A 12,796-nucleotide genomic window follows, 5' to 3' on the forward strand; every position below is an offset into this window, starting at 1 on the left:
ATGCACTAGAAAACATTAAAGAATTATTCACACGTGAATGGATACCTTTGTACAAAGTTAGAGATTGTATGGTGGTTACAAATGTTGGCTCCTAATCTATGAGTTATCAAACCTAGTAACCAAATATATAAAAAAGTTTGTCCCACAAATTTAGTGAAAGTTCTAATTCTTTTATTTGTTGTACTTGTAGACCATCAAAAACAACTGCTATCAGTTCAGGTAGTCAATCTATACTACTTTAAACATTTTCAGAAATGACCATTTAAAGTCATTGAAGACTCGCCCCAAACTGTGTGCGGCCATCTGAAAAAGTTAACATATTGTTGCTTGCAAGTGACATTTTGTTCGTGTCAATACAAAATGCAGACAGTAATGAAACGTGATACCTTGTTATCTTTAGCTGGACATGAGATGTCCATTGCTGTATCGTTTATACACTGTGCTGTGGGTATTGACCACAGCTATATGTACTGACTGTACACTAGTGTCTAATTACCAACGGTAGCAAGCCTTGTGTGTATTTTCTGGGATCGATGGTGGTTTCTTACACTACTGTTACAGCATTATAGATGTTTCTCTTTGCGCGAGTCTTCACACCTTTTAAACATCTGAGGCTCATCAATTAAAGCGGCTGGGCTACTGAGTCTATAAACACAGACCATTAGATCAGTTCAATAGTACTGAATTATAACTATAACATTTTTTTAAAACCTTTTTGCACAATTTATTCATTGTATGTCCTTTTTTCCCCTGCCAATGGCCATTTGAAGATTGATGAACTGTTTAAATATGCCAAAATTGTCTTAATTAGTCGAAACTGACCTGTTGATTGACTGCATTGTTCTTAGAATATACTCACTTCTTATCACCAACAGTGGTTCATTTACACACCTACTGGTCCTCAAACAACCCATTTAGAATCACAGTATGCACGATACTGATCATGCTGATCACAGTTGGGTAAAGTGCAAAACCTAGGGACATAATCGGCCCTTTGGACAACTTTCTACGGCCTGTGCGGTTTTCACAATTACCCTCGAATTGTGGCTTGCAGCACCTTATTACACAGAGAAAAGAATTGAAATAATTATATACTATTGGGAGTTTATATAAAGGCTTTGGTCCTATACTTGTGGGAGGATATTTCAAAGTAACAGATGGATAAGACACATGAAGAACTTTTATTTTACCTTACAATTTATAATCTTGTCATTTCTTATTATTAGTTGCTTATGTATCCTCAAGCATCAAGACTGGCCGATTGGGTACAGAACATCACTAAATGGCCTTGCAAGGTCAATTTCTTGCCCATCCACGATCTAGATGTTCTTCATAATGATACAACTAGATAGTAAACAAAGTTTCTATCATTAGAAAAGTTCGATTTCACCATCTAAGCATCATAGGTACTATTGATTCGAAGTCAAGAAGCTATTCAGATTATACTGCTGGTATTAATAGATTACAGGCAAGAGATCTTTCTTAGTCACTTCGAAGGTTGAGTCGTTTGTGAAAAGCATCTCGTGAGCCATGTAAGATAATGTTTAGGTAAATGACACCTGGAACATGATTTGCAAACACGCACCTATTAATGTTCAATAGTATACAGCAAATTCTCTCAAAACTCCACAAAGTATATTTGACTTGCCAGAGTTATTGTATAAACCAACAATTTTTATTCAATGTCGCAGACGAAGTGATGATTTGATCCTTGTTGAGATGTCTTAAAATAATTTAAAACTTTTTTTAATTTAAAAGAATTTAAAACAGTCTCACAATTAATGATAACCCTAGCATAATGGTTTGTATCGCAGCTTACAATTTTCTATTCTTGGATGATCAAGGAAACATTCACAGATATCAAACTGTCAACATCCAAAGATCTCAACTTTTCCGTGTCTTTCATGATTTAATAGTACGAAACTTATTCCCAAAAATAACAAGGACAGGCAACATGTAATTGTAACATGGTTTTTTTTGCCTCAAAGTAAAGAACAGTACATAGTCTTCTGCACAAAGGCTTGAGCATGAACTTTACTACCATTTTTTGACATTGATTTACAAAATTCAATCATAATGTTGATTCAAATATATATCAGCATGTAATCCTTAGTCTATATTTATACTCAGAATTATATTGAAGCCTAATTACCTACTTTACATTTAACTTATGAGAAACACAGCTGAATCGATCATTCTGCCAGACGAATAATAACGGTTAATTAGGGTACTGGGTTAATCCAACTCTCTAAAACGAGCAGATTCACTGTATGTGCTTACCATTAAATTCATTACATTTATATGGAGTATTGCACTATACAATTACTTCCAGGAATCTGACGGATCGATTGGGATATCAAAGGGAAATTTATTACTATTTCACATATAATTTTATTCAAAAAATATATAGTCACATGAAAGGAACCGATATTTTAAAGAGACACAACGCTGTGACGAACTATTAAAAGCAGCTGGAAATTAATTTAAGCTTTAAATGGAACAAGAAGGAAAATAAGCAATACATAATAATTATTAAACATTGATAAACAATTAAACTAGATATATTCTATTTTGTACGTATTAGATTTAAAATATCATCGTACAGTAGCTGCTGACGATAACAACATGGATCCACCCACGAATGACATTTTCACGACCTTCGGGTGAAGTTGGATTGACACATCAACTAAGCCCTGTCATCCCATATACCTATTTCATCATGAGTTCATTTTCACACCTGACCATACTATTCTCCTTATTATCTTCCTCTCTTTTCTCTCTTTCTTTTCTTTTCTCCTTCTCTTTTTTTTTCTATTTGACCTTCGTCCCTTTGATGGTAAACAATTCTTTTCTCGCCTTGGGTGTCTGCTCCAGATTTTTAATTATCTCTCTCCCTGATCCAGTTTAGAAAATAATCCCCCAAGATATCATGTAATGTTCTATCCTTTTATCCGTTTGGTCCCAAAGTACATCCTCTGACGATCTCTCTTCTTTTTTTCTTTTGCTATTTTCTTCCCCTTTTGAAGTTGAAGAGATGTACTTTTTTGAGGAGTTTAATGCACTATTTGGCTTCCTCTAGAGGGGAGGTGATCTCGACAACACCGGAGACAACAATATTACACTAATCTGCCTGTCCAGAGAGTATCGGAATAAGGGGTTTAAAAGGGAAAGGGAAAAAGGGAGAAAAAAGAAAGAAAGAAAAGAGAAAAAAAAAAAGGAACGGCTAACTGATGAGGCAGGGAACTGTATTTTTCTGCCTTGGAGAGCCAGGTAGGCAAACAAAAGAAAAGGCTTTACCTGTGGTTCTGATCTCATTGTGCAAACATTCCAATGTAAGAGAGAGAGAAAAGGCTTTAGCTTGTTTGAGTTTTGAGGGCGGATGGGAGGGAGATAGAATTAGAAAAAAAATAAATAAAGAGAAAACAAAAAAAAATGTCTGGGCTCTTGAATATGTAGAGCAAGAGAGTACAAGCCGAAAGTAAGGCAATTCTTTTTGAAACCAGGTCACTATTGACAGAATGGCCCAAGAAAGGGAGTTAGAGGATCAGAGAATGAAGATTTGGGCCAAGACAGTGACCGAATTTGGGTTAGCCAGATTGAAACTAGGCCAAAGAGACTAAAAACTGGGGCAGTGACTCCTTTCGACAAGAAACAAGAGAGATCTCTAATAGCCTGTATGTATTCTTATCTTTTCTACAAATCCAACTTCCTGATCAATATGGCGAGGAGGGAGTTTCCCCGTTTCCCAGAAGTATACACTCTGTTACATGCTTTAACGTGGCATTCCATTCACATGCATGATTGGCTGCTAACGACGCCGTAGGAATTAAAAGACAAAAGATGCCTCGTTATGTTATGTATGAATGTCCGCACTCTACCAAACAATTCTCAATTTTAATAGTTTGTTGTGTATTTGATAAAGTATTGGTGAATGCCAATTGCAGAGGTCAGTTCGGTATATAGCAAATGAGAGTGACCCTACGGATATACGACGGCCACAGGAAGCGATGTCCATGTAAAGTGCAGGATGCATTAATACACAAATATATTAAATGCCTCATGGGTTATCTTGATCTTGTGGTTTCAATTCTGGTAGAAAGCTGGCAATTTCATCACCTGCTCCTCTGTGAATATCTTCACTGAAAGGTCTAGATGACTGTCAGAGAGCCTGTGGTAATTTCAGGATTATTTCACAGAATAGTTGAGAAAAATGTCCTTCAAATGTCGTCAAGTTTAGAGAACAAATCTTTTGACACTGAAATCACATTAATGACAACATACATCTATAGGAGATACTGCTTATTAAAGGGTTTTCAAACTGTGAATTCTATTGACCTTATATGATCTTTGATCTAAATAAAAAAAGCAACAGGTTAGATCTACTACAAAGTAAAACATTCATTCAAGCTCATATTTATGCTTACTTTTAGAGTTTAGGATTTCAGATTTCAAACTCTCTTGGTGACAAATTACCTATGACCTTACAACAAAACCAACAGGGTTTTTGTACTTTAAAAGGTGTAATGACATACTAAATTAAAACTTCAGAACGGGTCTTTAGGTTTATTTTAAGTTCACAGCACACACACACGCACGCCAACTTGATCAAATGCCAAACCATCCAGCGAAGTAACAAAATAACAGGTCTAAATGTGCATATCATGCAGTCTGCACACCACCGTTGCGTCACTGCCCACTTCCTCTTTCCTTGTTCGAAGGATTTCAATGTGATCAGTATCAATCAGTAGGCCCTTTATAGGTCCTTTACCCTGATGATGCTGCACTTCAAGTCTTTAAGGCACACGCTGCCAGCATTAGTTGGTGGGATATGCCATTAACCATGTTTTACGTACTGCCCACTTCCTCTTTCCTTGTTCGAAGGATTTCAATGTGATCAGTATCAATCAGTAGGCCCTTTATAAGTCCTTTACCCTGATGATGCTGCACTTCAAGTCTTTAAGGTACATGCTGCCAGCATTCGTTGGTGGGATACGCCATTATCCATGTTTTCTTGCACTTATAAGTCTTTAAAGTTAGTTCCTTCTAGGAAACAAACATTGCTTTGAAATGAGTAAGATAGCCTAGATACTATAGTATGGATCTGCATTACCCTACAAGACTGCTCAGTGTTATAATGAAGGGCAGCTTTGTTTACTGGCTATAAATGCTTACTGGCCATAGGTGCTTACTGGCCATAGGTGCTTACTGGCCATAGGTGCTTACTGGCTATAGGTGCTTACTGGCTATAGGTGCTTACTGGCCATAGGTGCTTACTGGCCATAGGTGCTTACTGGCCATAGGCGCTTACTGGCCATAGGTGCTTACTGGCTATAGGTGCTTACTGGCCATAGGTGCTTACTGGCCATAGGCGCTTACTGGCTATAGGTGCTTACTGGCCATAGGTGCTTACTGGCCATAGGTGCTTACTGGCTATAGGTGCTTACTGGCCATAGGTGCTTACTGGCTATAGGTGCTTACTGGCTATAGGTGCTTACTGGCTATAGGTGCTTACTGACTATAGGTGCTTACTGGCTATAGGTGCTTACTGGCTATAGGGGCTTACTGACTATAGGCCATCTTTTCACAATTCCTAGAGAAGTCTTAAAGCTCTGTGTATTTTGTGTCTGGGTCGTAACTTTTTTGTTGTCACTCTCTACAGGGGTGTGACGTTGTTACATGTTGTTCATGTAACAAGGTTTTAAACATTAGGCTTATTTTTCTACAGATAATTGTCTCTCTAGTCTATGCCATTAAACATAATTAGCCTAACAAAAGATCACAAGAGGGCAAACACCAAGTGGAGGAAACCTCTCCATGATGTAGGAGTTACAAGTATGGAAATGAAACCTTGGGGAATAAAAGAGATTCAAAAACTTCAACTGCTACAGACAGAGCTATTAAAAATTTAAAATAAACCCGAACATCTGTTCAGAATATCTGATAAATCTGATATCTGCAATTTACTGCTTTAAGAACTATGAATAAATACAGGAGTGAGAGTTATTCAACATCAGGACAGGAAATATTTACACATATCTTTATGATTCTTTTTAAAGAAAACGCAAGTTGGAAGAAACGTTTGACTGTTATTTATTGGAGAGTAACAGTTAAACCCAGTACAGAAAATATGTGTCCAACAAAATTCATGTAAAATGCTTCATTGCTTTCATAGGTAAACCATTGAAGTTTCTGCCTAATTACGTTGTTTGTGTTGCAGATAAAGTTACTTTCCACAACATTATCTTCTTTAACAACTCTGTACGCCATTGTACAGCTAAAGAGAGCCAATGGTGGGGATGTCGATCCAACACAAAGCTTTAATTCCTGGCTGTAAACCATTCCATGTTCCATTAGTTGACAAACCTAGCAGGGTAACATCTGTTTACCCTCTCATTAATTGTTGGTAATTAGGACTTGGCTTTTGTTTCGATTAAACTTAATTACCATGAAGCAGAGAGTCTCTACCTGTAGATCACAATCACAAGTAGTGACAGCTATTCGAGCTACCTTCAGCTATGAGCTCTTAACCGTTTAAACGATGAGATCGGAAAGAACCTGTCTGCATTGTTCGCTTAAATGCACCCTTAATTAATTAATAAATTAAGTATGTTGCGAATGATTGCACCTAAATGTAAGTATTGTACCCTCCATGACCAGCTATAAAAATGTCTCTGCTTCAAAATATAAATACTTGGAGGGGGGGGGGGGAGAGGTGACCCCCCAAACCAGAAGAACCCATGAAAGTGTTAAAAGAAGAATGCGTCATTGACACTTTTTTCTTCCCCGCCTTAATTAATGGACTGACTGATCATGAAGCCATATTTCTTTACCACAAAACAGAATGGTATCATCCTGAAAAGTTTTCTTGGTCAAATAGATCTTTGAGCAAATTTATCCAACTGGCGATCAATTAATTTCACGTTAGTGTCTACTTTTTTACTTGAACCGTCTGCGTTCAACTCTGAAATCAGGTGACCCACTTTAAATTTGTTGCCGTTAAAAGCAAATAGCAACAACCTAATAATTAATCCATTTCTCCCATTAATTTCCTGCTAACTACAAAGGAGTTCTATTTTTTTGTTTTTTTGTCTTCATCTCATTCTCTCTCTATCTGTCTTTTTTCTTGGTCTTCTTTTCATTTCTTTTACCTTTTCCTTTGTAAAGGAAGATCTACAATTAGAGTCCTTTGAATTAAGTATTTATTGAGCTCTAAAAACCTTAATTTTTTCCCTCCATCAGATTCTATCAATAGGTCGTGCTTGCGATTGGTTTTGCATGCCGCAGAGCAATGTACAAGAGAGAAGGAATAAAAAAAAAAAAATTAAAAAAAAAGAACAAAAAAGGATGCTGTGCCGACGACGCTATTTACCTTTGCATTTTGCCTGTCCTATTTTCCAAAAATACTCAATCATTTATACCAATTATGTAAGCGATTTCATCAGACCTTAGAAAAAAAGAAAAGGGGTGAAATGACGAGACTTATTTTGAAAGAAAATGGTTGTAAATTACTATCAATACTCATTAGGTCGCTTCGTTTCCTAAAGAACAAGGGATTGATCTCTTGGGTTCATTTCTGTCCTCTTACTGCAATAGCTGGAAGGGGAATTTAGCCGCAACAAAAAGGCCGGACAGCTAATCATGTTTCTTTTTGGGCAAGGTGTGAAGAGAGCGATGGCTCTCACTGAGCATGTGCAGAAAGGTGTAAAGCCCCTTGAAATTAGAACAGCTTTTGATGACGGCGTACTAGGTAGAAGTGGAATTCTTAAAAAGAGGTCACAATGACTAATAAGGAGTAAATGAGGGCAAAAATTGGGTTTTGGAAGCCATTCATGCTGGAAATTGGGTTTAGTTCTATTTATCTATACCACAATAAGGACAAATTGGACTAGGTATCTCATTAAATGAGGTCTCCAAAAGCATTCAAGTGCAATGAATTTGCCCATACCTTCACTGCCCCAGGTAGTGAAGGGGTTAACAAGCCGCACTTCAATGTGTAATTCGAAGAAGCACTCGAACAAGGAAGAAAACAAGTTAGAGTACTCTCGAGACTGGAGGATAATCACCCACGACCACTTCAAACGATCTTCTTGCAACCTCCCAGAGATCCGATGGAGGATGGTCGTTGGATGCTCCAGTAAAAATCTAACTACAATGAAAATCTGGATGATGTTACAGTCCCTTACAGATCTTCTCATCCAAACAAATTAAAACCGTACCCCAACACTAATAAAATAGTAAATCATTTTAAAATAGCTTTTGTCAAAATATAAAGAGAACTTTACACCTATTTTTATTTCGTCCACTTTTGGAAACTTTATAGACTTGTTTTGTACCAATTTCTTGCCTATTTTTTGTTGTTGTTGCTTCAAATACATGTTAAGAGCAAAAATAGGAATACCTACTTGATAAAACTATTAATATCTGTTATTATTTTTCGTCAAAGAGATCAAAACAGAGAGAGAGAGGGCAGATGGAGACAAGTAGACCAATTTATGGAGACAATCTGGAAGGTAGCTGATAAACAAAATATATATATAACCCACATGTTTTCATTTTTGAGATTTAAAAAAAAAAAAATCAAATGTGAATCTGTCTCTAAGGTAAGTGCTTGTACAATGCTTATCAAAGAAGTGTATCTATAAATAATTATTCTCTATCAGTTCTCCAACTTTCTAAACATGTTTCCAATTGCAGCAGGTTTTTGTTATTCAAATGAAAGTAAATAAATAACAATAAAACCCTACAAAATCTCTCTGTGTTGAGATTGCAGCTACATTAAATTGCCAACAATGATCTGTTTGGGATATTTAAGGGGAGGGGACAGGGCTGCGTGTGAACCACTGTGTAGAATCCCTTGCACATGCTTAACGGATGAAGCAACAAGGCAAAAGAAACATTTGGGGGCCATAAGTGGGTCCAGATTATGTCCCAATCGGTCACGTATACCGATCAGGATACTGAGATAGAACACTAGCGTCGATTGGTTGACGGGTGTTTGTAGCGTACGTCTAGAGTAATCAAAACCGGTTTATATTAGAAATCCAAACATCTGGAAGCTCCAAATTATACAATCCTAGATTTTGTAGAAATTTATAGAGACATATAAGTTAGAGGTGAAGGATATATCTTAGTGAATCCAACATTTTTCTTCCATCTCTTGAAACTTTAAACCTTTTTCTAAATCAGTCATGCAGACCGAGTATAATCTGTTTCCTACGTAGTCGTAGAATAGACCAGAACAGAACAAAAGAACAAAAGAACAAAAAGAACAAAGACATCGTACACACTATTCTTTTGTGTTTATAGTGGGAGTCAATTGGAAAAGTTACACTGGTTGATAAATTACAAACCTACATTTTCTCTGTATTCAACTCAGTTCAAACTATTTGGCAAGTAAGTCACTTTTGGCTAAAGATCCAACTAAGAGCTGGCCTTGTGGCAACAAAATCAGTCAAACATGCAAACCTATGCACCTTGCTTTATTACTACGACCCAGATAACACATAGCTTTGTAAAAATGTGTGTTCTTCATAAACATTTAAACATGGCCGAGTTATAAAAGGGAGGCATATTAATGATAGTGTTCGCATCATATCGTACCCTAACAATTATTCATATAATTCCACATGATTTCATTTCAACTGAATATATTGACTTTATTACTTTCACACATATTTTTAACACATCAAAGGAGGGTGTTAAAAAAGTATAAAAAAAGATACAAAATAACAAGTTTTAAATATAAGAAAAATAATAAAGAAAGAAAACAATAGAAAAGAAAAGAAAACAATAGAAATGAAAAGAAAAGAATAGAAAAGAAAAGAAAAGAAAAGAATAGAAAAGAAAAGAAGAGAAGAGAAATAAAAGAAAAGAAAAGAAAACCTGATTGAAACAGAACTAATTCATTATTTATAAATTTTCCAATTTCACAGACAACTTTCAGATGAAAATTGTAGAGAAACTTTGGCGTTTGAGGAAAGCAATTTGTTCTGGGGCTTTGAACAGGTTAATGCAAAATCAACCTCAATTTGCCCTGTAAATTAGGGAACCAACGAATAACTGGATCAAAGAAACATATCACATCCTAATTAAAACAGGGAAATAGGACTATTGTCATAATTCCTACAAAGAAAGTAGGTTTATTATGCAGATCAGTAAGCTGGAGAAGGGCGAGATAAGACTTCAGTGCTTTCTTTTTTGAGGTCAGGTTTATTTAGCAGCCAACACCAATCCCTGAGCTATCTGAATTAGGACAAAAAGTAGACTATAGCATACTAAACACAGGCTTTATTTGGATTTTTAAGTAGGTTATTAGCGAAAGACTGGAAAACTAGGGCAAGGCACAAGATCCCCACGTGGAGGTGAGAACTGAGCTTATGTGTTCCATCACAAAAACTATCACCACCAGCACTTGGGTTGACCTGGTAAACTCTATTTAAACAGATCTGAAATAGGCGTGGCCTTCATAAAGGTGTAAATCAATTGATTCATCTCGTTTGGTCCTGATTCATGAGGGTCGATATAAAGTTGTGACCAATTCCTTTAAACTGTGACTGTTGACAGACCTGTATTTTGTTGGCATCCACATAGAGTACAGGATGACTCTGGTTAGCATTCTTATATATATGTTTTATTCATATGTGATAGTACATTAATATTGTTTATAATTACTTTTCAGCCCACTGATGCATCTTATAGTTTGGTTTTCACATTGTAATGTAATATCATGTACTACAACACATGACATTTTCTGAATCTTTCACATTTTTGTTTTTCTTTTGATGGATGTTAATGTATTATTCTTGAGAGAACTGACTCAATTAGCACAACCATCGTCTTGAATGTCATGGTATAACAGTCAAGAGAGTGGAATTTATACCATTTGTTGAATGATGTCATCAGGAGGTGAAATTGTTAAGTTTCATTTGTCTTTAAATGTTGCATGTTCATATTTTGTTATGATAAGTGACAACAGTGTTGTTAACGAAAGCAATGCCAGTATTAATTAATTAATATATCATATATTATGTTCAAAACTTCATCTGTATTGACCCAAAATATGCCAAAGAAGCTGATAAGAATGTATACAAAATGGTCACCTAGCAGCCCAGTTGAACTGCTTTGTCACTGCTTTGATCCTAACAGCATGTACATGGCCTCTAACCTCATCCTACTTGCAGAATAAGCTGGAGTACTAGAACGCAGGCAACAGTATAGTTCTGTCATATTCTGGCATATTTTGGCAGAGTTAAATTTATTAACAAATCAGACGGCCTCTAAACAGTGTCACCACCAACATACAGAGCAAAATAAGGTTTATAAAGTCAAGAAACAAAAGAAGTGAATAAAAGCAAACATTTAAAATCAAGTACAATAATGACAATAGTGAATTGTCATATTTAGACTTGCTTAAAGTCTTCACTTCTGTTTCTCAAGTAGTGTTCATCCATACATTGATACATTCAATACAGAATCACATGCTACCTGAATGTGTGAGATCCAGTTTTTCAAATCTACATGGGTTGTTTACTCCTTCTACTTTGATAATTTATGCACTGGAGTCCAAATTAACATTTTGGACTGTTAAATGAGAATCAAATGTTTGTAAAGATCATTTCTCAAAAGTGGTTTTGCTATATGTATCACCCACCAATACTGATTTGGTTTTCACGGTTTGATTTACATCAACATTCATGTTCTTTGTCTATCTCAGTAGGTAGTCATCGGCAACTAGACTGCCGTCTCTCTCGTTACGTGGTAACTGAATTCAGAACATTCCAAAGGAGAAGGGGGATACAAGAGTTGAATTCATTCATAGGATCGACATTTCTGAGAACGAGTGGACACTGCCATTATAAAAGTAGGTACAATTTTATTTTTGTGGCATAAACCTGCACCAGAGAGGACAGCAGAATAAAAGTGGTACAACCTTCTACGTCAATCAAACAAGTTTTGACATTTTGCGTCTGAGATATATCTATTAGCTGGGTCAGCGGAGAGAGAGTGAGAAAACACGTTTGAAAATATTGTTTTCAGAACAAAGCCTGAATGATCTGAGAATGTTTTAATTCCTTCATGGAAAGACAGATATTTAATATTGCAATAGCCTAACAACATCCACTGAAGCCTTTGCGAATGTGGCATCTATAATAAAACAATATATAAGAGCAAAGGATTAGTTTCATCATTGAAAAAAGTATGTCCCAAAGTCCCATTAAAGGTAAGAGAAAGGTATCTGGAATGCCCCACCCCCCACACACCCTCAAAAAAGTATATAACCAGCCTCATCTTGATATGCCCGTGACAATAAAATTAACACCAAGTCACCCCAAGAACTAATTTTGAAAAGCAAATGTTAACATTGAAACTTGATTTCAACATCAGGGGACAGCTGACTGCCATTAAGTGCAATGTTTGATTTATACCCTAATGGCACTGAAGGGAAGGGGATATATGTATATGTCACTGTTCTTTCTTCTGATGTTCTTTCATTACTTCACCATGCAAACTAGACACTTTAAAAATTCAAGCAGCATGATTTAGAAGAACCAAAATAAGTGTCAAAATAAGATAATGTAATAATTAACACAATAACACAATAACAATGACACAATAATATAAGACATATCACAAGCTATTCAGTCATGTTCAGACTTACTCAAGTCTTCGATCTGGTGTATTAAAATTAAGACATAAACCCTAATTGGTTTCTCCCAGATGAAATCAGATTTTTTACTAACTCTGTGTTTAGAAGGTCTATTCGCCATAAATGCATCTCTTTTTTGGGATTTTTGCT

The 12,796-nt window shown here is 36.0% G+C and overlaps 1 protein-coding gene and 1 long non-coding RNA gene across 2 annotated transcripts in view; one reads left to right on the forward strand and one right to left on the reverse strand.

Moving 5' to 3' along the window:
* Window positions 1-12,796, reverse strand: part of LOC139971559 (protein phosphatase 1 regulatory subunit 21-like) — a 127,244-nt gene that overhangs the window by 52,910 nt on the left and 61,538 nt on the right. The gene's annotated exons all lie outside the window — the stretch shown is intronic.
* LOC139971566 (uncharacterized) overlaps window positions 1-12,796 on the forward strand; it is an 85,570-nt gene that overhangs the window by 34,014 nt on the left and 38,760 nt on the right. The window contains exon 3 of the long non-coding RNA XR_011794422.1: window positions 11,714-11,860. This is a non-coding gene — a long non-coding RNA (uncharacterized lncRNA). The remainder of the gene's footprint in view (window positions 1-11,713; window positions 11,861-12,796) is intronic.

The sequence above is a fragment of the Apostichopus japonicus genome, chromosome 8 (genome assembly GCF_037975245.1).
Source record: "Apostichopus japonicus isolate 1M-3 chromosome 8, ASM3797524v1, whole genome shotgun sequence".
NCBI classification, from domain to species: domain Eukaryota; kingdom Metazoa; phylum Echinodermata; class Holothuroidea; order Aspidochirotida; family Stichopodidae; genus Apostichopus; species Apostichopus japonicus.